We start from the raw sequence: 26,616 nt of genomic DNA, 5'->3' as shown, positions 1-26,616 counted from the left end.
CGTTCCCTGATCACCCCCCGCCGCCCCCGCTCACACCTCATCCCCTCCCCTCCTTCCTTCTCAGCTCTCCCGTCATTTAATTAAGGCGCCAGTCACACGCCACAATTCATTTCGCGCATTAACGCGGACCCAGCCTCAGGAGGGACGAGAAGCGAGGGGCGGGGGGATGGGGGCGGGGTGATCGAGCGGCTCTGTTTCATAATCTCCCGCTTCCTCCCCACCCACACTCAACGCATTAGTCAGTGATCACTCGCTGACGGGCAGCAGGAGAACGCTAAAACACATTCCTCCTGCGGAGGGAGCTGGTAGAAACGTTGGGTTGCTCGGTCAATGGCCTGCAGAGTCAACGGCGGCGTGGTGTATTCCGCAAATATGCCCGACTGTGAGGGCGGGCACAAGCCGGCGTGAGTAGGTTAAACGTTGAGTTTTATAAGGGCACCACGGGGTGACCAGCCCCTCCCCACCCAGCCCCACCCCTCCCATTTTTGGATGCACGACAGACGGACGGACGGACACAATAATCCCCTGTGGGCTGGTGTAACCAGGAGGTTGCTACCAGTATAAATGTATACAATGTGGCGACGTTTCGGGCATGACCCTTCTTCCCTTTCCTGTCGCGACACGGGAAAACGACTGCGTGGGGAGGGGGGCTGGGTAGAGGCGTCACGTGGTACCCAAGATCTAGCGGCGGTGTTTGCCTCTCCCCGCCCCGCGCGTCTTTGTATCTCCGCCTCGCGTGCGATGAGGCCTGCGCGAGGGGGGGGGTCGCAGCTGTGCGCGAACCTCCCCCCGCGCCCAGGTGACCCCCACCCCCCAATCCCCTCCCCCTCGCCAACAGCCCCCCCCTTCACCCCCTCCACCCCCCTCCACCCCCCCACCCCTCCACCCCCCCTCTCCTCCTCCTCGTCCCACCTCATCGCCCGCGCAGGTCCCAGACGATGCTCGTGCGGTCCGCACTGGTGAGAGAGAAAGAGCGAGAGGCATGGATGGAGGGTAATGAAGAAGGGTCATTGCCCGAAACGTCGCCTATGTGAGTTGTTGTTGTTGTTGTCTCTCCCGGTGAACCGCTGCCAACGCAGCGGAGGGAGCAACATCGCCAAACTTGTTTTGTTGAATTAAGTTGGGTGGGTGGGAGGGTGGGGGTGGGTGGGAGGGTGGTGGTGGGGGGTGGTGGTGGTGGGGGGGAGGATTAATGAATGAATGGAAAGGCGGGAGGGAAGAGAGGAGAGGGAATGAATGAGTGAATAGGAGCGAGGCAGCGGAAGGAGTGAAGGATGCCCAGAGTGAGTGAAGGATTGGGATCGTGAGGGATTCAAAGAACGAAGGGAGGGAGGGTGACAGGACGAAACTGAACGCGCCCGAGAGAGAGAGAGTTGAACGAACTTTGTCACAGAAGACGGAGCGCCGAAAGCATCTCCCGGTAGGGGCTGCTGCTCCATCAGTGGAGCGTGCGAGGCGGCCGCGGCGGGGACTCAGGGACGAGATCTTCGTCGAGCAGTGGGTCGAGCATGGCTCTGGCTAAATGATGGTAAGGGGAGGGGAGGGAGGGGGGACGTGGCTTGACTGTGAAGCCATGCGCACAATGGTTCCCTTGTGAGAGCATGGGGGGGGGGGGTGACGGGGGGGGTGACGGGGGGATGCGCGCATGGACTGTGAAGGGGCGGCGGTGATTGTGAGTCTCTGTTGTTGTGGTTGCTGTGGTTGTTGTTGTGGTTGCTGTGCTGGTGGTGGTGGTGGTTGTTGCTTACTGAGCGGAAGCATCGCGTCAGGTCCGAGCATATCCCCTCCGTGCCAGCCTCACGCGGTGAAGCCGAGCGAGGGGGGGGGGGCGAGGGGATTAAGGGGGCGCGTTGATCCCCCCCCCCCTCCCTCCACACACCCCCTTTGTCGCGGCGGAGTGGAGGCCGAGCCAGGAACTCCACGGCGCACAAAGGGGGCCTGGAGTGGGGGGGGGCGAGGGGATAGGGGGGGGGGGGTCCGTGAAAGGGCCTCTCTGTGCCCAATGCGCCGTTACGTAACCACTCGGCCCGCTCCCCGAGTCCAACCCGTGCCCGGCTTTGTAGTGGACAACCCCCACCACAACATCACGAGTTAATCATGTTGACTAGCAAGCCGAGCGTACTGTGGATGTGACCGTTATAGGAGATTGGATGCTTAGAGCAACAGATCGCACGCAGTCAGCAAGCCCGCCAGCCGGCAAAACTTTTTTTTTTTAGAAAAATAATATCGTATGATTCATCGTTATTTATTTATCCAGGATAGCCACGCTGAGCCCTCTATGTGTATGACGGGTCCTGCTGTTGACGTTGTTATTGTATAAAGATGTGCTCGTCCAATTAATAATGGATGTGTTTATGATTCACGTGGGAGGAAATCGGAGCACCCAGACATAAAAACAAACACGCGCGCATGAACATGGCCACTGGGGAGACAAAGGCGGCCAGGCGTAGTTCCAGCCACACCATCAAGCGCTTGGTGTTGGTGGCCGTGAGCGGGAATCGAACTCGGGTCGCCGGGTTCGTGGCGCAGCGAAGCGCTAACCACTACACCCACCGCTCCCCACACAGCAGACGACTCCAAGTCACGCACACTCTCTGCTGATGAGGTGGCTGATGAGGTGGTTTATGAGGTGGCTGATGAGGTGGCTGATGAGGTGGCTAATGAAGTGGTTGATGAGATGGCTGATGAGGTGGCTGATGAAGTGGTTGATGAAGTGGCTGATGAAGTGGCTGATGAGGTGGCTGATGAGGTGGCTGATGAGGTGCCTGATGAGGTGGCTGATGAGGTGGCTGATGAAGTGGCTGATGAGGTGGTTGATGAGGTGGCTGATGAGGTGGCTGATGAGGTGGCTGATGAGGTGGCTGATGAGATGCCTGATGAGGTGGCTGATGAGGTGGCTGATGAGGTGGCTGATGAGTTGGTTGATGAGGTGGCTGATGAGGTGGCTGATGAGGTGGCTGATGAAGTGACTGATGAAGTGGCTGATGAGATGGCTGATGAAGTGGCTGATGAGGTGGCTGATGGGATGGCTGATGAGGTGGCTGATGAGGTGGCTGATGAAGTGGCTGATGAGGTGGTTGATGAGGGGGCTGATGAGGTGGTTGATGAGGGGGCTGATGAGGTGGCTGATGAGGTGCCTGATGAGGTGGTTGATGAGGTGGCTGATGAGGTGGCTGATGAGGTGGCTGATGAGGTGCCTGATGAGGTGGCTGATGAGGTGGCTGATGAGCTGGCTGATGAGGTGGTTGATGAGGTGGCTGATGAGGTGGCTGATGAGGTGGCTGATGAGGTGGTCGATGAGGGGGCTGATGAGGTGGCTGATGAGGTGGCTGACGAGGTAGCTGATGAGGTGGCTGATGAGGTGGCTGATGAGGTGGCTGATGAGGTGGTTGATGAGGTGGTTGATGAGGGGGCTGATGAGGTGGCTGATGAGGTGGCTGATGAGATGCCTGATGAGGTGGCTGACGAGGTGGCTGATGAGGTGGCTGATGAGGTGGTTGATGAGGTGGATGATGAGGTGGCTGATGAAGTGGCTGATGAGATGCCTGATGAGGTGGCTGATGAGGTGGCTGATGAGGTGGCTGATGAGGTGGTTGATGAAGTGGCTGATGAGGTGGCTGATTAGGTGGTTGATGAGGTGGCTGATGAGGTGGCTGATGAGGTGCCTGATGAGGTGGCTGATGAGGTGGCCGATGAGGTGGATGATGAGGTGGCTGATGAGGTGGTTGATGAGGTGGATGATGAGGTGGCTGATGAGGTGGTTGATGAAGTGGCTGATGAGGTGGCTGATGAGGTGGCTGATGAAGTGGCTGACGAGGTGGCTGATGAGGTGGCTGATGAGGTGGCTGATGAGGTGGCTGATGAGGTGGGTGATGAGGAGGCTGATGAGGTGGTTGATGAGGTGGCTGATGAGGTGGCTGATGAGGTGGCTGACGAGGTGGCTGATGAGGTGGCTGATGAGGTGTCTGATGAGGTGGCTGATGAGATGGTTGATGAGGTGGCTGATGAGGTGGCTGACGAGGTGGCTGATGAGGTGGTTGATGAGGTGGCCTCGCTCGCACCGCGTTAGCAGTGGTGCCCGGACATGTGTACCACCACCACCACCGTCATTAAGCGGCTGGGCCTGCAGGGACCCCACGGAGACCCCACGCGGGGACTCGACTCAGTGCGGGAGCCTCGTGCCACTGGGAGCCACCATGGGGAGGACACAACCGACTGGGGCCAGGCCAGGGGTCAGCGCCCTGCGGCTCTTCACACAGAGCATCGCGCCTCCTGAATTGTTGAGTTTTGTACGCGAATTCGGAAGCCAAAAAAAACGTCTCTTCTTTGTTGTTTTGGGTGCCCTACCACCTGGGCCAGGCCAAGGATATCCTGCATCATTGCGCTGTCCGGCAAATCTCAACCGCGGCAGGGGGGCGGAGGGTGGGGGGTGGGGGATGGGGGGTGGGGACCTTCAGATTTCCTCGAGTACAAGGAAGTGGTTCTTCCGTAACAGCTGTCCGAGCCGAAGGGTGACGCTGCATAGGGAAGTTAATTGTTAAAGTCGCTGATTCGCCGTGCGGTGTCTTCGACGTCTTTCTAGCGATGACGCCGCCGCCGCCGCCGCCGCTGTTGTTTTTGCGCCGATTTCTTTTCGCTTCGTTGCTGTTGCGGGGCACTGCTCCTTGGTGCGCTCGCTTCTGGTCGTCTTGTTGGTGACCGAGATCAGTCGCGCCTGAGACTCCGTCTATCGCTCAGGAGTTCTTGCCTGGGCACAGGGATTCAACTTGAAACTTGAACTTCCCTGTCAAGCCGTCACGCGCGCCTTGTTCGCTCGCTAGAGAGAGAGAGGACGACTCAGAGAGAGAGTACGACTCAAAGAGGGAGAGGACGACTCAGAGAGAGAGGACCACTCAGAGAGAGGGCGACTCAGAGAGAGGACGACTCAGAGAGAGAGAGGACGACTCAGAGAGAGAGAGGACGTCTCAGAGAGAGTACGACTCAGAGACAGAGAGGACGACTCAGAGAGAGAGAGAGAGGACGACTCAGAGAGAGAGGACCACTCAGAGAAAGGGCGACTCAGAAAGAGGACGACTCAGAGAGAGAGAGGACGACTCAGAGAGAGATAGGAGAACGACTCAGAGGGGCCAGGAAGAAGAACCACAGACGAGAAGGCAACAGCAGCCCTGCGGTGGGAACGAGGAGCTTCCAACAATTTCCCAAGCTCTGCGGTCCTCTATATGTTGAGATGTAATCTTCCAATGACAGTAATGATGAGTTTTGTTTCATCAACTATGATGGACGAGCAAGAGAGAGGGAGAGCACAGGAGCCCTCAGAGAAACCCTACGCGTGCGAGGGGGAAACACTCTATCCCATTCAGACGATACAGGCAGAGTCCACCCTGCTGTTGTACCCCCCGGCTACCTGGCGAGTCACAACGGGAACGGCTTCTCATCGACTGCCCACGGGAAGGGAGTTTCAATCTCCATCTGTGTGGTGATTCACCAACCCTCGCTGCTGTTGCTGCTGCTGCTACTGCTGCTGCTACTGCTGCTACTGCTGCTACTGTTGCTGCTGCTACTGCTGCTACTGCTGCTGCTACTGCTGCTGTTGCTGCTGCTACTGCTGCTACTGCTGCTGCTACTGTTGCTGCTGCTACTGCTACTGCTGCTACTGCTGCTGCTGCTACTGCTGCTGCTACTGCTGCTACTGCTGCTGCTACTGTTGCTGCTACTACTGCTGCTGCTCCTGCTGCTGCTACTGCTGGTGCTGCTGCTACCACAGGGCCACGTGCATCGTGGCGACCACCAACACACACGCGCTTGCCCCGACAGTCTGTTAAGGTTATACGGGGGATCTTTGTCTTTGTCCACGTGCCGGGAGCTTCTTCAGGCATCGATTTCAGTACCCAACGCTTCGGCTCAACCCGAACGCGGTGGGTTCATGACGGTCATCATCGTCACCATCATCGTCACCACCATCGTCACCACCATCAGCCATGTTCAACCCACTGCAGGACGAAGGCCTCCAGCCGGCGATCCGTCCAGCGTGGACTGATTTAATCGCTCCATCTCCGTGACGGACGTGCCCTCAGACGCGTTCCGTTCTTTGGCTGCACCAACGCCACCCGCCTCGCTCAAGGGCACGCAGCTCGCGTGAGCGGTCAAGGTGACTATCTGCTGCTGGGTGAAGATCAACGATCATGATGTCCGTAGCTCCGCGTCAGCTTCTCACTGCCCCACGTGTCCTCCACCCCCTCCCCCCGTGTCCGTCACTCAGTGTCACCCCAAGCTGCTCGTCGATGACCTCTGTAGTAGCCGCACCCTCATCCTTCCCTTACTCCCGGAGGCGGATCGAGAAACTTCTGCAGGGGACGGGGAGAGGGGTGATGCGGGGGGGGCTGGTTGGGGGGGGGGTCCAGAAGTTTCCATCTTCTAAACAAGGCCCTGTACATTAATTAAGAAAACCCTTCAGCGTATTTTCTTTGGTAAATATCAATACAATAAAATCTTCATGGTTCTCAAGAGAGGGGGAGGGGGGGGGGCTGCCCGCATCGGCCCCCCCCCAATCAGACTCCTCCACTGCCACCATCCCCCCGCCTTGCCCCCCCCCGCCCCCCTCTCTCTTCTCTCTTCCAAACTTTCAATTGTAAGTAGTGCGTGACGGCCCGGGTCCTGGGAGAGCGGGAGAGAGAGGAACTCGTTACTATTGACTGCGGAGAGGACAGAGAGAGGGAGCGAGAGGGAGCGAGAGTGGAGAGCCCCCATCCCTCGCCCCCATCCCACACCCCCAACCCACTCCCCCATCCCACACCCCCAACCCACACCCCCATCCCACACCCCCATCTCACACCCCATCCCACACCCCCATCCCACACCCCCATCCCACGCCCCCATCCCACACCCCCATCCCACACCCCCATCACACACCCCCATCCCACACCCCCATCCCACACCCCCATCCCACACCCCCATCCCACACCCCCATCACACACCCCCATCCCACACCCCCATCCCACACCCCCATCACACACCCCCATCCCACACCCCCATCACACACCCCCATCCCACACCCCCAACCCACCCCTCCATCCCACTCCCCCATCCCATACCCCCAACCCACATCCCCAACCCACATCCCACACCCCCAACCCACACCCCCAACCCACACCCCCATCACACACCCCCATCCCACACCCCCATCCCACACCCCCATCCCACACCCCCAACCCACACCCCCATCACACACCCCCATCCCACACCCCCATCCCACACCCCCATCCCATACCCCCAACCCACACCCCCAACCCACACCCCCATCCCACACCCCCATCCCACATCCCCATCCCACACCCCCATCCCACATCCCACACCCCCAACCCACACCCCCATCCCACACCCCCATCCCACATCCCCATCCCACACCCCCATCCCACATCCCACACCCCCAACCCACACCCCCAACCCACACCCCCATCACACACCCCCATCCCAAACCCCAATCCCACACCCCCATCCCACACCCCCATCCCACACCCCCATCCCACACCCCCATCCCACACCCCCATCCCAAACCCCAATCCCACACCCCCATCCCACACCCCCATCCCACACCCCCATCCCAAACCCCAATCCCACACCCCCATCCCACACCCCCATCCCACACCCCCATCCCACACCCCCATCCCCCATCCCAAACCCCAATCCCACACCCCCATCCCACACCCCCATCCCACACCCCCATCCCACACCCCCATCCCACACCCCCATCCCACACCCCCATCCCCCATCCCAAACCCCCATCCCAAACCCCAATCCCACACCCCCATCCCACACCCCCATCCCACACCCCCATCCCACACCCCCATCCCACACCCCCATCCCACACCCCATCCCACCCCCCCATCCCACACCCCCATCCCACACCCCCAGCCTACACCCCCATCCCACACCCCCATCTCACACCCCATCCCACACCCCCATCCCACACCCCCAACCCACACCCCCATCCCACACCCCCATCTCACACCCCATCCCACACCCCCATCCCACACCCCCATCCCTCGCCCCCATCCCACACCCCATCCCACACCCCCATCCCACACCCCCATCCCACACCCCATCCCACCCCCCCATCCCACACCCCCATCACACACCTCCATCCCACTCCCCCATCCCATACCCCCAACCCACACCCCCAACCCACACCCCATCCCACCCCCCCATCCCACACCCCATCCCACACCCCATCCCACACCCCATCCCACACCCCATCCCACACCCCCATCCCACACCCCCATCCCACACCCCATCCCACACCCCATCCCACACCCCATCCCACACCCCCATCCCACCCCCCCATCCCACCCCCCCATCCCACACCCCCATCCCACACCACCGGACCCTCCTCCGCTCGCTCGCCGGGGATCTATCGGTTCCCCTGCCAACTCCCCAAGAGAACACGCACAAGGAGAGAGGGGGGGTAGGGCGGCCGGGGGGAGGGCGGCCGGGGGGAGGAGGAGAGGGGGGCACTACGGGGGATAGGGAAACGTGGGGGGTGGGTGTGTGAGTGGGTGGGGGTGGTGAGGTTTGATCCACACACAGAGAGAGAGAAAGCAGGCGCGGGGACGGGCGCAGAAAACGAGGCACAGTTCTGGCCGAAACGTGGTCGCCACTCGCTGCGAAAAGATCGCGGTTCGAAACGGTGCGCCCACCCTGGTGAATACTGCGGCCGCGTGTTAAACTGCGACGTACACGCACTGCCCTCCCGTCTAACGCATGGCGGAGGTTGTAACTGGAAGGCACAAAGACAAATATTCCCTGTGTAGCATTAACAGGCTGTTGGGGCAAGTACTGCCAGCGAGTAACACCGATGAAGGCCCGCACGGCACACGATATGGTGGATTGGTGGCCAGCACCACGCCCGCCCTGTCGCATTTGTCTCCCGAGTACTGTTAACACACCGCACCAAGAACTAATTTAAGGCTGAGGCGACCCACGGGAGGGGTTGGTCACCGTGAGCGGAAATCAAACTCAGGACACAGGGTTCGTAACCGCAGTGCCATAACTACTGCGCCACCGCTCCTTATGCAGGCACGCACACGCACAGACACATGCCGACACACGCCACTAAGTGGCGGTGACGTCACCACGGCGCTCGTGCCATGCTAGGTGCACTATGAGGCCGCGTGAAGTGTCGAACGCCTGCCGGCAGGTCGGTCACGGAACAGACCCAGGTGCCATGGGTTGACGCACTGAGATGACTGACAGATGCACCGCCTGTGCGCCCCAATGTGCCAACTCTCTGCGTTTTAACCACCCGCCGCTCTGATCGTTGTTGTGAGCGTTGCTTCTCTGCCCTCCTTCGCTGCTGGAGGGCGACTGCCTCCAACTCCTCAGTAGCGTCCTTCTAGAGTCTCTTCCGCAGAGGCCGATCTTGACACCGGTCATCATCAGCGAGTCCAATCAACTCCACATCCTCCTGTACCACACCATCAGTTCACCACTTCTCTAGCCCGTACCGCGCCCATTTAGTCCCATCTCTCCGGCCATACAAAAGCTGTTTCGGCATGCGGTGGCCTGGCATGCGAGCGACACGCCCCAGCCCCAACGGAGCCTCCTCGCCTGCCGGAGGAGCTCACTTGTGGGACTGTGTCCAGATCTTTCAAGGATATGTGAGCTCGTCACACAATCCCGTCTGGTTAAACCCAAGACGGATCGTAGGCAGGCCGGCCTGAATGTTGCAAACCATCACAGATGTTCCTTTAGAGGAGTTCACGTTTCTCGCACACAAAGACGAAGATCGCCCGTTATAGCTTTGACAGAGTGCTGCTAGGGAATAACGACTATGAAGGCCGACACGACACACGAGGTGGTGAGTGGCCAGTACCACGCCCGATGATGTCTACACACCGCAACCAGGTACTCATTTGAGGCTGAGCCGACCTAGAAGAGGCCTACGACCAGTTCAGATAATCGTCACTGGTGAGCGGGAATCGAACTGGGGTCGCCGCGTCCGTTGCGCATCGCGCAAACCACCGCGCCACCGCTCCCCCATACAAAGACAAAGATCCCCCATATAGTCTTAACGGACTGTTGGGGCAAGTGCACGCACGCACGCACAAAAACCGCAACTCGCTCGCACCGTTTCTCTTTGCAGAACTCGGACTCTGCTATTCGTGTTCGAGCACGACGGATCGATCCATCGATGCCTCGACACGACGCGGTTCGCGCTCGCGATTTCACGGGTAGAACCGCACGTGAGCCGGAATCGACCTGTCGCGATCCACACGCATGACGTCGCTGTGGGATTTTGTTTTAACCATACTTCACCACGCTGGGGTCAGTGCAGGTTTGATGGTGTCACTCGCCCCAGATGTTAGCCGTGGCCCGGAATCTAACTCGGGTATGGAGCCGCTGTTTCGACTAAAGCACTGGCACGCGAGCCGATCTAATATTCCATCGCTCCATCTCTGCAGCGGACGTGCCTCTCGGCTCTCAAACGCGTTCCATCCTTTGGCTGGCACTCCGCTATGAGTATTATTAAGTTCGACCGCGGGTCAAGCACCCCTTCAAGGGCGGGGGTTCTTGACCCACGTGTCGAGATGAATGATTTCCATTAACCTGGAAATCATTCTTGGCTCTAATCCTCGCATCTCTCTCTCTCTCTGTGCATCCCTCTCGCTCTCTGTGTCATTGAGATGTTGACACATTGAGATGTTAACTACAGGGGTGTCACGGTGACTAGGAGATGTTAACTACCTCGCCTGGTATACAGGAGGTCGTGGATTTGATACCGACCCTGACGCCTGCTGCTGTGTATATGGAGTTTGCGTGTCTCTCTCTCTCATCATCATCACGGTGGCTAGGAGATGTTAACTACCTCGCCTGGTATACAGGAGGTCGTGGGTTCGATCCCGACCCTGACGCCTGCTGTATATTTGGAGTGTGTGTGTCTCTCTCTCATCATCATAATCATCACGGTGGCTAGGAGATGTTAACTACCTCGCTTGGTATACAGGAGGTCGTGGGTTCGAACCCGACCCTGACGCCTGCTGCTGTATATTTGTAGTTTGCGTGTCTCTCTCTCTCCGTGATCTCGTGAATTGTTTGCGGGGTCCTCCGAGGTTTCCCTCCACATGTATAAACATGCCTTTCGAGTATTTGGCTGACATAAATTACAACATAATAAGCCACTTCGTTGAGCTATCCATTGTGGCGTGGCCGCTTCTGTTTTATAGTTTTAATTTAGTCATCACGTGACCATCGTACGGTATCGTGGTGTTCAGAATCATGATACGTATTTATCCTGGAGGAATCCGATGAGCTATGAAACAATTTTTCACGGACAAAAAACACGATATGAGAGCAAAGTAGAGGAAAGGTAAACAGATCACGGATAAAAAATAAAACGAAATTTTTGTTTTATTCCATCAGCTACAGCCCACTGAGCTATCGGCTTCTTTTTCAGAAGCGACCTGGCCACAAACGATGGCTCAACGAAGCGGCTTCTCGCTCTGTGGTCTTAATGATGATGTGCGTACGTTGAACTTCTGTCGGCCCGTACGTAGCCAACCGCGGGTCAAGCACAACAAACTAAACACAAAAAGCAGTTCGGAATGATTTGGTTCATCAATCCAGATGATGAATTAAAAGTGCATCGCTCGCAGCGGCTTCCTAACATCGGACGGCAGAGCGTTCCAGACGGACGCAGAAGCGCATCTGAAAGCGCCGCGCGATGCAGCAGTGACAACCGCCTCTGTCCGATGGCTGCGCCCAGAAGCCACTGCTGCTTTTCTGCTAGGACGATGATGATGATGCACGCTCGGGCATCTGAATTGCTCGCTCCATCTCCACGTCGCCCGTCCCGCCGGGCGCGTTCTCTCTTCCCCGGCTGCCACTGCTTTGCGTTATTACCCCCAGCCCCCCCCCCCCCCTTGTCCCTCACCCCGCTGCCAAGTTACAGCGAAGTAACGGAGCTTTGCCGTGAGAATGTGGAGAGGTGGAGTTAGGGGCGTGTGAATGAAGGGGACGAGGGGAGGGAGGGAGGGAGAGAGAGAGGAGGGGGGAAGAATCCTGTGACCGGGCGAGATGTGAGGCAGGGGGGGGGAGGGGTGGGAATTGGGGGAGCGGGAGGGGGGAGGGCTGCTGCTGCTGCTCATTGCTGTGGTTGAATTGAAAAGAGCGCACACATTAAAGGGCGAGGGGAGGGGTAAGGAGAGGATGGGGGGGAGGGAGTTTAATCGAGGTGACGGCCAATCAGAAGCGTTCATTCACATCGAGGCACGCAGAAACCCCCCCTCACCCCTGCCTCCCAATTCTTTGCCTGTGCTCCCATTCACGCCTGTTGTGCGTGTTCACCCGTGTGTGTGTGTTCACGTGTGTGTGTGTTCACCCGTGTGTGTGTGTTCACCCGTGTGTGTGTGTTCACGTGTGTGTGTGTGTGTTCACGTGTGTGTGTGTGTGTGTTCACGTGTGTGTGTGTGTGTGTGTTCACGTGTGTGTGTTCACCCGTGTGTGTGTGTTCACCCGTGTGTGTGTGTTCACGTGTGTGTGTGTTCACGTGTGTGTGTGTGTTCACGTGTGTGTGTTCACGTGTGTGTGTTCACCCGTGTGTGTGTGTTCACCCGTGTGTGTGTGTTCACCCGTGTGTGTGTGTTCACGTGTGTGTGTGTTCACGTGTGTGTGTGTGTGTGTTCACGTGTGTGTGTTCACGTGTGTGTGTTCACCCGTGTGTGTGTGTTCACCCGTGTGTGTGTGTTTACGTGTGTGTGTGTGTTCACCCGTGTGTGTGTGTTCACGTGTGTGTGTGTGTGTGTGTGTTCACGTGTGTGTGTGTTCACCCGTGTGTGTGTGTTCACCCGTGTGTGTGAGTTCACCCGTATGTGTGTTCACCCGGTGTGTGTGTTCACCCGTGTGTGTGTCTTCACGTGTGTGTGTGTGTTCACGTGTGTGTGTTCACCCGTGTGTGTGTGTTCACGTGTGTGTGTTCACCCGTGTGTGTGTGTTCACGTGTGTGTGTTCACCCGTGTGTGTGTGTTCACGTGTGTGTGTTCACCCGTGTGTGTGTGTTCACGTGTGTGTGTGTGTGTGTTCACGTGTGTGTGTGTTCACCCGTGTGTGTGCTCACCGGTGTGTGTGTGTGCGTCAACCTCGACTCACCCTTCAACGAGTGCACCGAGCTCCGTGTGTGTGAACATCGGCGCTGAGTGAGAAGACAAAGGCGGCCCGGGCGTGATGCTCGCCACGACAACCCCTTGGTAGGTGCCCAGTGGCAACCTTCATAGCTGCTGCTGCTGCTACTCGCTAGCAGCACTTGCCCCAACAGCCCGTGCAGGCTATACGGGGGGTCGTTGCCTTTCCCTCCTCGCGCGTTCCAACCTACAGGAGCTCTCCTCACCCCACACACAACTCAACATCGCACGGACTCTGCCATGAAAAAGGCCAATTGTCCGAAACGTCGCCTGTTATTCATTCATCATTTTGCGGTCACAGTTCTGCCGTTCGACGCGTTGATATGTGCTGGTGCACTCCTGCGCAGACAGAGACAAAGATCCCCCAATGTAGTCTTCAACAGGCTGTTAGCGAGCACCTATGAAGGCCGGTGGTGATGTTTACTACACACCACGCCAGGTACTCGTTTGAGGCTGAGTCGACCTAGGGGAGGCCCAGGACCTGTTCAGATGAGCGTCACTGTTGTTGGTCGTGAGCAGGAATCGAACTCGTAGCGCAAGGGGTTAACCACTGCGCCACCCCTCCCCACAATCTCACGCACAAATTCCCGTTAACCATCCTCGGTATGGAGATTCAACAACACACGGAGGGGGACAGCCTTGTGTGTACAAAAGCGTCCAGCCTTGTCCAGACCACCACCTCAATAGAACTGAACGCGTAGTCATAAATCTGAGAGCCCTTTGTGCATGGAATGCTGCGCAGTGCTGAGTGTTGGTAAATTACCAAATCAATGAGCAGACAATGTGCCTCATTCCTTCCCATCTCTGTCCCTCCATGTCAAACAAAAGTATATTCTACACAATCATCAGCCACACATACACCCACACGGCCTTCCTTTGGAGAGGGCATCATTTCAGCAGCGTTCGTTAAACATGTTTTTGTTTTTTGTGTATTGCGGTTGCACCCGATTCAAGAGCCGAATGGCTCACAGGGCTATACCTAATAAATGAAACTGAAATAAAACAACTCTGGACCGTCTTCTTGGTTCTTTCGGTAAAGTCACGTAGAAGGGAAATAATAAAATAATAATAAAACATAATAAAATAATTCTCACGACGTTTCGGCCACAACGCAAGCAGCCGTCCTCAGGTGAAGAACAGGTCTGTCGGAAAGACAGCGTCCCATTCAGACAGCGTCCCATTCAGACGCTGTCTTTCCGACAGACCTGTTCTTCACCTGAGGACGGCTGCTTGCGTTGTGGCCGAAACGTCGTGAGAATTATTGTATTATGTTTTATTTTTATTATTGTATTATTTCCCTTCTACGTGACTTTACCGAAAGAACCAAGAAGATGAATCCCTGCAGTCACGAAAACTTTAAATCGAAATTTAACTCCGGACCGGTTTCGACATTCAGTCTCTCATCAACAGCAGCGGAGTCAGACTTGACTTGAACCAATGCCGCCGATGTCGTCACTGGCAAAGTCACTCTCCGTCAGATCCCGGTTCAACATCCAGACTCTACGATACGCAACACAAATTATATTTCGATTTAAAGCTTCTTTCGTGACTGCATCGATTCATATTCTTGGTTCTTTCGGTAAAGTCACGTAGAAGGGAGATAATAAAATAATAAAAACAAGACGTAATAAGATATAATTTTATCGTGAGAATCCGAAAATGTAATTTTTATAATCTCATATATATTTGCATTAATGCTCTATGTATTCTAGATGTGAAGCTTTCGTGACTGCAAGGATTCATACTCTTAGGTTTTTTCGGTAAAGTCACGTAGGTAAAAATAAGTAACAGATAATAAAAATCATAATAGAGAAAAAAAAATTACCTACGTGACTTTACCGAAAAAACCTAAGAGAATGCTATATGTATTTTTAAAAATTGGTTCCCATCAGTCTATTAACGTCATTTCATTGCTACTTTCTCCCTCATATGCGCTGCTTCCAATGCAGCTCATATAAATTATCCAATCAGATGTTCCACCTGTGCTGTCTCCGAGTAAAAACATCTACCCTGAGGCCTTCAGAATGTCGAGTGAATCCCTTTTGCTGTTGAAGCAAATGGGGACGATGTTGTTGATTGTCATATTCATTAACCAATCAGATGTCGAGTTTGCCATTGTGGGCGTGTTCTTTGACACGCCGGAGCCTTCTAGCTGGCCTAGACGCCTACGTCAGCATGTTTCGTGTGGCGTGTTCGGAGGGCCAGTTAGCTAACTGAAGTAAAACTAGCTAGCACGTAACGTAGCTTCATCTAAGATTTATTTAAACTTTCTTTCGTGACGTCTAGATTTGTAGATGTAGTGCTTTAGATGTTTTTGTTTAGATTTTTACTTAGCCCTGTTGTTTTTCTTACGCACAATGGCTGAAGGAACGAGAAGAAATGGATTTGGTGGCGGATTTACTGGCAAAGCCTTTTTCGAGAAGGCTCTTTCAAGGAAAGCCAGGCCTGTTACTCGCTGATTACCAGAGGTGTGGACTCGAGTCATGTGACTTGGACTCGAGTCAGACTCGAGTCATGAATTTGATGACTTGCGACTCGACTTGGACTTGCATAACAATGACTTTGTCCCACCTATGAGATGTGGACTCGAGTCATGTGACTTGGACTCGAGTCAGACTCGAGTCATGAATTTGATGACTTGCGACTCGACTTGGACTTGCATAACAATGACTTTGTCCCACCTCTGCTGATTACACTGGTCAACAAAAAAATACTTTTTTTCTGGCCTGGACTTCTGCAGCTGTTCTAGACTAATTTCAGGGTGCTGATTCCAAATCTGCTCTCAGATTTGCTCTATCACATCTCATTTTTGTGCTATCGGCATACCCCATTTTCATTGATTTTACCCGAAATTAACTCTGTCACTTATGATTGCAAGTTGTTGCGAGCCAGTGACTGCTTTAGTGTTAAAATATGGTGCTGTATTTTTATGATAGTGTGTTTATAATATCATTTTATGTAGATATCCACATTTATTTAATATTTTTCTTCTGCAGTTTTTATTGAAAATGCAATATTTGATATCTCAAAAACCTGATGTGATAGACAAAAACTGATGCCAGATTTGGAATCAGCACCCCAGAATTACCTTAACACCGTTGGAATACCTGAAAGTGTGTTGACCAGTGTTATAATTATGATTGCTTGTTCTAGATTGTTTCTGATGGTGTGAATGATATTCAGATTCAGTGGCCTGGATGCGCCTTTGAGTGTGCGTGGTGGCATGTGCGTTTATGCCCAGCAGCTTGGCTGGAATTCTCTGGGGAAGCCTGTTGAATCCTGATTGTGTTCTTTGTGGTTTACGGCATTGTTGCTTGCTTGGTGGTCGTACGAGTAAATGTGACTGGTTGTTGTGAGTTTGTTCTTGTTTCTTTGGTAATGACATTGATTTGGGCTACGCGATGTCTATTTGTGATGCAGCATCCTGACATACCGCATAATAGCGGCGCATCGTTGATGTGTTCCAGTCACCATGTATTCACGTCTCTGCAATTAGTGTATTGTAACTCTCATAGGTGTTGAGCCTCTTGTTAAATCACGTTATTCCACTCGATAAAGGTTACTGTCACTGCGAATATGGGGGTGGTTACGTCAAATAACAATAGCCCGTAGCCCTCGTGTCACGCTGAGGTTATTCGAAGGCGGTTTAATTGCGGGAGGATCGCCCTGAAGACCTCGGTGTAAAATACACGGCAGAATGCACCCCGATCTCGTCTCATCTCGCAAGATGGGCAGGCTTCCGGGCCTGGGCAGAGATGCGATTTGAGAGCGCCAGGCAGAGTAGGCAGGGGCTGTGTGGATGCTCCCGGCAGTAGAGGGCAGGGCAGCACAGAAAGGCCACGGCGATGACATCACCTTTACCCTCCCCCTCTGTTGAAGACCGAAACGGGAGGAATTCTCCAAAAATTCTGGCTATAGCCTGACGAAACTGGTTGTTGCAATTGCCAGCGAAACGTGATGCTCGAGTTGTAAATGTTGTGGGTTTACTCTCTAATACACCGGTGTGCTGAGCTAGTAACTAAGTAGCATGTTTTGTTTACGTGGCAAACCTTACTAAGTTCCTGTGTCCGGTGGTGGCGGGTTTAACGACAATAACCTCTATTTTGGAAAACGCACCATGTGTTCCATCCGCTGTCTCCACATCCATACAGCACCATGTAAAAGTGCCTCGTCACTCCGTGTCTCTGTGTGTGTGTTTTGGGGTGCACCATGTAAAAGTGCCTCGTCACTCCGTGTCTCTATGTGTGTGTTTTGGGGTGCACCATGTAAAAGTGCCTCGCCACTCCGTGTCTCTGTGTGTGTGTTTTGGGGTGCACCTTGTAAAAGTGCCTCGCCACTCCGTGTCTCTGTGTGTGTTTTGGGGTGCACCTTGTAAAAGTGCCTCGCCACTCCGTGTTTCTCTGTGTGTTTTGGGGTGCACCTTGTAAAAGTGCCTCGCCACTCCGTGTCTTTGTGTGTGTTTTGGGATGCACCATATGAAAGTGCCTCGCCACTCCGTGTCTGTGTGCGTGTTTTGGGATGCACCTTGTAAAAGTGCCTCGCCGCTCCGTGTCTGTGTGCGTGTTTTGGGGTGCACCATGTAAAAGTGCCTCGCCACTCCGTGTCTGTGTGCGTGTTTTGGGATGCACCATGTAAAAGTGCCTCGCTACTCCGTGTGTCTGTGTGTTTCTGGGTGCACCTTGTAAAAGTGCCTCGTCACTCCGTGTCTCTGTGTGTTTTGGGGTGCACCTTGTAAAAGTGCCTCGCCACTCCGTGTCTCTGTGTGTGTTTTGGAGTGCACCTTGTAAAAGTGCCTCGCCACTCCGTGTCTCTGTGTGTGTTTTGGGATGCACCTTGTAAAAGTGCCTCGTCACTCCGTGTGTGTGTTTTGGGGTGCACCTTGTAAAAGTGACTCGCCACTCCGTGTCTCTGTGTGTGTTTTTGGGTGCACCATGTAAAAGTGCCTCGCCACTCCGTGTGTGTGTTTTTGGGTGCACCATGTAAAAGTGCACGGGAGGGACTCCACCGAGCACAGACCCACCCCCCTCTACCCGGCCCCTCCCCGTGTTGGGATTATTCCGCGTTGTGGAACCAGGACCCGTGTCTAACACAGAGGGGCCCTTGCCAATGGCAACATCTGACAGTTCACCGGCATTGGTGCAGGTCAAGCCTTGCTCTGATGCTGCTGCTGCTGCTGCTGATGATGATGATGAGACACTTTGGGGGTTGGTGTGCCAGGGGGGTGGGGTGGGGTGGGTGAGCCAGGTAGGAGATACGATAGATGAGGACAACAGGGAGACGAGAGGGAGTGGAGAGGAGAGACAATCGAAGGAGACAATAGGGAAACGAGGGAGAGGGCGGTGGGAGACAATAGAAGACAATAGAGAAACGAGGGAGAGTAAGGGGAGAGGGGGAGAGACAATAGGAAAAGACAATAGGGAATGGAGGGAGAGACAGGTGAGAGACAATAGCAGAAGACAATAGAGAAACGAGGGAGAGGGAAGGGGGGGATAGACAACACGAGAAGACAATAGGGAATGGAGGGGGAGAGAAGTGAGAGACAATATAACAAGACAATAGAGAAGCGAGGGAGGGGACAGGGAGGCGAGACAATAGCAGAAGACAATAGAAATACGAGGGAGAGGGAGGCGAGAGACAATCTAACAAGACAATAGACAATAGAGAGGGAGGGGACAGGGAGGCGAGACACAACAGAAGCCGGTTGTCGCGGGCGAGAGAGCGAACCGAGGGGCCACAGCTCCGTCACGCGCACGGCATCCGCGTGGTCCCGGGATTAGGGCGGTTAATTAGTTTTGGAATTTGCTTTCTGAATCTCTCGATATGCAACCGAACCCCCATGACCCCCCCCATCCCCGCCGTCTTCCTCCCCCCCCCGCCTCTCCAAACACATCCCACGATGTGGAGGAGGCCGGGTATTTGTGTGCGTGTGTGGCTGTTAACCCGGCGGCGACCCGAGTTCGATTCGCGCTCGCGGCCAAAACCAGCGGCGATTTTCTGAACCGGTCCTGGGCCTCGCCTAGGTCGACTCGATCTCAATGAGTAGCTGCGGTGTGCAAGAACATCGCCACCGGGGAGACAAAGGCGGTCGGGCGTGGTGTTGGCCACTTTGTGTGCCGTGCTGGGCGTCATAGGTGATCCTCGCTAAGAGCACTTGCCCCAACAGTATGTTAAGGCTATACGGGTGATCTTTGTCTTTGTTTGGACTCGCACTGATTCATCAATCATCACTCGCTCACTCCCGCTGCTGCTGCTGCTGCTCAGCGGCATGGCTGTCCTACTCATCATCACCAACAGCAAACAACAACAACAACAAACATTGCTGGTGTAGTAACGCTTATGACTCGTTCACACCGGAGTTGGAGGCACACTTGTTTATTTAACACCATACGTTGTGACATACACACTGAGGGGGTATCGGCCCCCTCACCCGTCTATCTGAGGACACACCTCTAGGCTAACCCTAGCCTGCCTCTGAGTCCTCCTCTAATGGGCTAGGGGAGGCTATCTTGGCCCGACACTGGTCAGTCGGGCCCGGTACCCAGAGTCCAGACCAGCACTGGCTCTGGCTCTGGTACCACGCCACTGGCTCGAGCCTGCGCGGTCCTGATAAGGACGGCGTGCCAGGGGGAGACCAGGGCTCTATCTAGGACGTCTTCCTCTTCTCTTCTTAGCTAACACAACACTCCCGAGCCCTTCGATACATCCCCCTTTTATACCCAACCCCTCCCTGAGGGGTGGGGCCCCGGGGGATCATAATGACCGAATCGACCCCCCAGGGTGTCTGGCGCGGACGTCGCAGAGGGCACCTGCTCGTGCACACATGTAGCCCCGCCTACTGTGTTTGTTTACCATAGGCTGCCATGCATAACGGGCTCTCTCTCTAACACCCCTACATCACTCCCCCCCGCATAGCATGCAGCCGTCCCGGCTGCCAACATACAAAAATTTGACAATAAAGGTGCCTTCACCCCCTGACCGCGCGTGTGCCTCACTATTTTTGAACAATAACAGGAACCAGAACAAGAACGCAACAGCAAGATGAGAAAACAACCCGTCGCACCCCCCCCGAATAAATACGAATTCCGTAAAAAAAACAGCCTATATACAATCAGCAGGGAACCCACCACGCACACACAACACACGGTGAAGCCAACATATGTACATCCGAGGAGTGGGGAACACACCACCCACACAACATCCAATGAACACAACAGCTATGTACACATTTTCCGGCCTCACAACAGTTTGCGCATTTTAGCGCGCGTCCTTGCAGCGGGCCCCTCACACGGGGTAACCGCGTGTGGCGGACCATCAGGTGGCAATTTTCCGTCTTGGGGTGAGCATTCATCCGACTCCGCGTGACCCTCGGTATCCGCAGGAGGGGTGATTGGGCGTGAGCCCGTCACTCCTGATGCACCTGAAGGTGGCACAGCCGGCAAGGCATTAGGTGAGAGCGACGGAGACGGACCCAGCGAGTCGGCCGACCCCCCACATGCTTGGCCACGCGTGTGTGAAGTGTGATTGTGTACCGCAGAGAAGGGTTTTAACCTAGAGGGGTGCACGAACCATCGCCGCTTCCCCCACTTGATGCGCACGCACTGCGGTCGTAACACCTCCACCACTTCCACAGGGCCCCGCCACGGCCGCACCAGTTTAGAGGAGGTTGCCAGTGGCACCTGGGGGCAGTGCAACCATGCCTTGTCCCCCGGCTTCCACTGCAGTATGTGCGCTCGACTCAATCTGAGGCGCTCATTCGCCTTCTGACGGAGGTCAGAGTTTTGCATTGCAGCATCCCGTGCCTCGGTCAATTTGTCCAGATTAAATTTAACATGGTCAGCCAGATTAGTTTTTCCCTGCGGCACGGGGATCCGCAACTGGGCACGAACAGGCGGGTCTGGTTCTCGGCCGTACATGAGGTAAAAGGGAGAAAACCCCGTAGCTGCATGGGGTGCCATCCGGTACGCCGCCAAGACCCCCTGAATTTGTAGGTCCCAATCCGTTTGCGAGTCCGAAACTTGTTGTGATAACATGGACGAGATGGTGCGATGCAAACGTTCGACCATCCCGTCAGTTTGTGGGTGATATGGGGAGGTCCGAATTTTCTTTGTGCCCAGGAGATCGCAGACTTGTCTGAGTAGTTTACCGGAAAAATTTCTGCCCTGGTCGGTCAGCAACCTCTCCGGAGCACCTTTGTCCAGGACATAACCCTGAACAAAGGCCTCCACGATGGCTGCTGCCGACTGGTTGGCCAGAGGCCAGGCCATAGGCCAGCGTGTAAAATACTCGACACCAGTCAACAAATATCTATTCCCCCTGGGGGTGGCGGGGAATGGTCCCAAAATGTCCAGAGCGACCAGCTCGTTTATCCTGGACACTTTGATCGATTGCAAAGGCGGGTTAGACTCCCGTGCCGGCGGTTTGCGTTGTGCACATTGAGGGCATGATCCCAACAAATCCCCAACATCCCTCGTCATGCCAGGCCAATAAAAATCAAGTTGCAGCAAGGCGAGAGTCTTTTGGGTCCCCAGGTGTAGGAGGCGCTCATGAGCGGCCCATACCACCCTGCCCCGCAACCCAGTAGGGACCACCAGCCGATGTCGACGCGACTTCCCGTCCCAATGCATCAGCAGGCCTTGGCACATTTCCCATGCGTCGGAACCACCTCTTTTTCCCCCCGCCGCACCGCCAACGCGACGTCGCCACCCGAGGAGGGACACATCCTCCATCTGGAGGCGCCCCCAGTCAATGACGGGCAACCCCAACAGGGAATCTTTGCCCTGTTGTTCGATCGAATTAGTAACTACTGTATCGTCGTCGTTGGCGGCCGCCAAGACAGGAACCGATGTGTCCCCTGGAGGTCTGCAACGTCCAGACCCCAGGAGGCATGCACACTCGGAGGTGGTTGGCAAGCGCGACAGAGCGTCCGCGTTGGTGTGGCGAACGCCCTTACGGTATGTGGTTTGGAAATCGTAGTCCTGGAGGACCTCCAACCATCGGGACAATTGTCCCGATGGCTGTTGAACCCTCAGGGCGTACTGCAGTGCCGCATGATCTGTGCGGACGGTGAAATGCCGACCGTACAGATATGGGCGATACTGTTGGATGAAATGGACAATTGCCAACAGTTCCCTACGGGTGACACAATATCGTTGCTCCGCTGGAGACAACACCCGACTGCCGTACGCAACCACACGTTCCACGCCGTCAACCACCTGGGAGAGCACGCCCCCAATACCCGTGTTGCTCGCATCGGTGTCGAGCAAGAATGGTTTTGAAAAATCAGGGTAAATCAGGGGAGGAGCGTTTACCAAAGCGTCCCGAAGGGAGCAAAAAGCAGCTTCCTCCTCCCGACCCCAGCAGAACCGAACCCCTTTTGATGTTAAAGCGTGTAGGGGTTTTGCTATAGTCGCAAAATTAGCGACGAAGCGTCTATAATACGACGCAAACCCAATAAAACTCCTAACCTCTCCCACTGAGGTGGGAGTCGGCCAGGAGCTTACACACTGCGTTTTGGCGGGATCGGTAGAAATACCTGAGCGTCCCACGATGTGCCCCAAATAACGCACCGACTCGCGTAACAAATGGCATTTTTGGGGCTTAAATTTCAAATTAGCAGCCCGCATCTTTAGGAAAACCGCCCGCAACCTCTGGAGATGTTCATCAAAAGTTTTGCCAAAGACAATAACGTCATCCAAATAAATCAGGCACGACTCCCATTGCAATCCAGCCAAAACCAATTCCATCAACCGCTGGAAAGTTGCCGGCGCTGAGTGTAAGCCCATCGGCAACCGGTTGAATTGAAACAGGCCGTGCGGAGTACGGAAAGCAGTTTTAGGCTTTGAATCATCGTCCAGAGGAAGCTGCCAGAATCCCGAAAGTAAGTCCAATGTGGAGAAGAATCGCGCTCCCGCCAAGGCGTCAAGCGATTCGTCCATCCGTGGGAGCGGGTATGCGTCGGCAACCGTAATTTTGTTAAGGCGCCGAAAGTCAACGCAAAACCGCAACGAACCGTCCTGCTTCTTAACCAGGACGATCGGCGCTCCCCAAGGGCTGTTGGAGGGAGAAATGATGTCGGCGGCTAGCATGTCATCAACAGCCGATTTGACATGGTCCTTTTCGGCGGGACTCAACCGAAAAGGATTCTGGCGTATTGGCGCGCTGTCACCCGTATCAATATGGTGACGCAGCAGATTAGTGCAGCCCAAATCGTATTTATCTCGACTGAAAACGTCGGAAAATTCCCTTAGTAGTGTCTTAAGACGTTGACGCTCTAAATTTGACAGGTCCGTCGATCCCGCACAAAGCGCCTCGAGCCACCCTTCATCGCTGTCCGAATGTGGTCGCGGTGCAGGGACAGCGCCGACATGACTCGCGACGGGTTCCTCACAGGGCACCGGCGTTGCGTGAGCAAGCACGGTCCCCTGTGGGACCACCACCGTCTGCGAGCCCACATTGAGGACCGCGATGAAGGGTTCTCCTTCCCCTCTCACTATGGTCTGGGCCGGGAGTAAATCAGGTCCACTGACCCCGGCCCTAGACGGTCCCAACAGAACCCCTTGAGCCCCAATGCCCTTAGCGAAGGGCCGCCGAAGTTTCAAAGGAATCAACATTTGCGCCCCCGGAGGAACGCGCACCGTTCTATCTACGAACGCCGGCACCGTCGCGAACGCCGTCCGGCTCGTAGCGGGGGATGGCAGAAACGCCATGCGTCGGCCCGATGGGAGCTCAATGCATCCCTGGTCGATTAATATCCTAATCGGCATTTTGGCCAGGAAGTCCGTCCCCAGCAGGCACGGAACCGCCAGCGAGGAGGAAACAAAAATCGGCCCAGACAATTTAATATCCCCGACACAAATTTGGGCACGAATTTGTCCGATGATGCCAAGTGAACCCCCGTTAGCAGCAAAGAATGGCACGTTAACAGGCATCAAAGGACGGCTTTGGGCAGGGAGAATGTTATAAATCAACTCCGAAATAATGGTCGCCGATGCTCCTGTATCGACCAGGATGCGCACCTCGACCCCATCGATGTGGCCCACAACGGCCGACGACCCTGACGACGCGGCTACAACCCGATGGGCCAACACGGACCACTGGCTGGGTTCAATCTGAGTACCCAGAGCGGTGCGTGTTGGTGCCCCACTCCGGTACGCGATATTGGCCCCCCCTTCGCTGCGGTGTTTGAGTGTGTGACGGGCGTGTGCGTGGGCCAAGCATGAGGGGTGCCGCGACTCGCCGGATTATGATGGTGGAGCTTGTGACGAGGGCCGGCGTCCCGTTGAGGTGTCGTCCTACGCTGCCCAGGAGAGCGGCACCCCGAGGCGACGTGGCCCCGGAAGCCGCAGTTGTAACAGCGTGGAAGCGCTGGTGACGACGATGGATGTTGTAGACGGCTTGAACCGGCCCGGTCCTCCCGTACTCCCGCTCCATGCTGCCGTTGATGGTCGATGGCGCAAACCTCTTCCGCCGGGAGGGTGGCTGCAGCGACGGCACGCCCGCTCGCCGCCTTGCTGGCCTTCCGTCGTTGAGAGGACAGGTTTGCGTGGAGAAGACGGGCCGCTTGGAGGGAGCACATCTCTGCATCGTCCTGTGCGACAATGACGATGTCTAAGTCGTCCGCCAGCAAAAGTATCTTCTCTGTCACCATGGCGTCGACACCCTCGTCATCCATTCGTGGAAAGGCCTCCTTCGCCAGTGCCAGGAGGCTTGTGCGGTACGCCAGGGGCGACTCCTTCGTCCCCCGCTGGCGATCGTAAAAGAGTTGGCGACAGTCCGATGGTGGACCATATACCGCCGACAGCACCTGCATCGCCTTCCGCAGCGTGGAGCGCCTCTCCTTCGAAGCCGATGTTAGAGTGGCGAGGGCGTCGCTGTCGAGAAGTGCTGGCAGCGCGCGGAGAGCCTCGGCGTCTGTCCACTGTGCCATCTCCTGGTGAGCGAGGAAGCGCCGCTGGAAGCCGCCCCAGTCACCATCCTCGCCCACAAATTCCTTGAGTGGAGGTAGCCGCTGATGTAAGGCAGCGGGCTGCAGAGGAAGAACGCACTCCCTCGTCCGCCTCACTCAAGTCAGCGTCGGCACGAACCAGCGATGGCATCGCCGGTCGCACCCGTGGTGACGTTCCGCCCGTTGGCGGTGACGTCACCACGACGCTTGTGCCAGGCCATGTGCACCTGGAGGCCACGTGATGTGTCGAACGCCTGCTGGCAGGAGGTCACGGGGCAGACCCAGCAGGTGCCACGGGTCGACTGACTGAGATGACCGCTCACACTCACTAACACTCACTGACACTCACTCACTAACACTCACTCACACTCTGCAGAACAGGGGGAGATAACACAACCTCCACAAAGCAAAAGCGCCCGCGTCGGGTATCGAACTCAGGTGCCCCTTGTATCTGTGAGTCACGAGTGTCAACCCCCATCACCCCCATGCCAGTGTAGGGGTGTTAGAGAGAGAGCCCGTTATGCATGGCAGCCTATGGTAAACAAACACAGTAGGCGGGGCTACATGTGTGCACGAGCAGGTGCCCTCTGCGACGTCCGCGCCAGACACCCTGGGGGGTCGATTCGGTCATTATGATCCCCCGGGGCCCCACCCCTCAGGGAGGGGTTGGGTATAAAAGGGGGATGTATCGAAGGGCTCGGGAGTGTTGTGTTAGCTAAGAAGAGAAGAGGAAGACGTCCTAGATAGAGCCCTGGTCTCCCCCTGGCACGCCGTCCTTATCAGGACCGCGCAGGCTCGAGCCAGTGGCGTGGTACCAGAGCCAGAGCCAGTGCTGGTCTGGACTCTGGGTACCGGGCCCGACTGACCAGTGTCGGGCCAAGATAGCCTCCCCTAGCCCATTAGAGGAGGACTCAGAGGCAGGCTAGGGTTAGCCTAGAGGTGTGTCCTCAGATAGACGGGTGAGGGGGCCGATACCCCCTCAGTGTGTATGTCACAACGTATGGTGTTAAATAAACAAGTGTGCCTCCAACTCCGGTGTGAACGAGTCATAAGCGTTACTACATCTGGCGTCAGAAGTGAAACAAAGTACGAACATGGATACACGCCGGACGACTCGAGTCGGGGTACCAGAGGCAGAAGACACCACTGCAGTCGGAGGGCCCGAGACGGCTGAAGATGCCATCGACCAGCCGGGGCTGGGCGCATCCACGCCACAGCAGCTGGAGGAAGGGGAGCCGTCGATGGAGGGGCTGAGGGAGGCGCACGCGAAGCTGACCGAGCTGCTGTACGCCGCAGCCGCCATGCTCGACACCATCACGCAGCTGGGGGCTGCGGGACCGCCACGGGGCAACGGCAGCCGACGATCACAGCGCCTTCCCGCCATTTCCACGGAGCAACATTTTGAAACTCCCGCCATCGCCGCAGCTGCTGTTGAGGGCGTGGCCGCTCTAAGCATCGCGTCCAACGGCGGGAGTACAGTACCTGCCGCGTCACCACCAA

The 26,616-nt window shown here is 55.9% G+C and overlaps 1 pseudogene; it reads right to left on the bottom strand.

Annotated features, from left to right (window-relative positions):
* Nucleotides 1-2,622: 2,622 nt before the first annotated feature.
* Nucleotides 2,623-26,616, bottom strand: part of LOC144733439 (uncharacterized) — a 50,637-nt pseudogene continuing 26,643 nt past the window's right edge.

This window comes from Lampetra planeri, chromosome 47, assembly GCF_965212315.1.
Source record: "Lampetra planeri chromosome 47, kcLamPlan1.2.h2, whole genome shotgun sequence".
NCBI lineage: Eukaryota > Metazoa > Chordata > Hyperoartia > Petromyzontiformes > Petromyzontidae > Lampetra > Lampetra planeri.
This window is presented reverse-complemented; position numbering and strand designations above follow the sequence as displayed.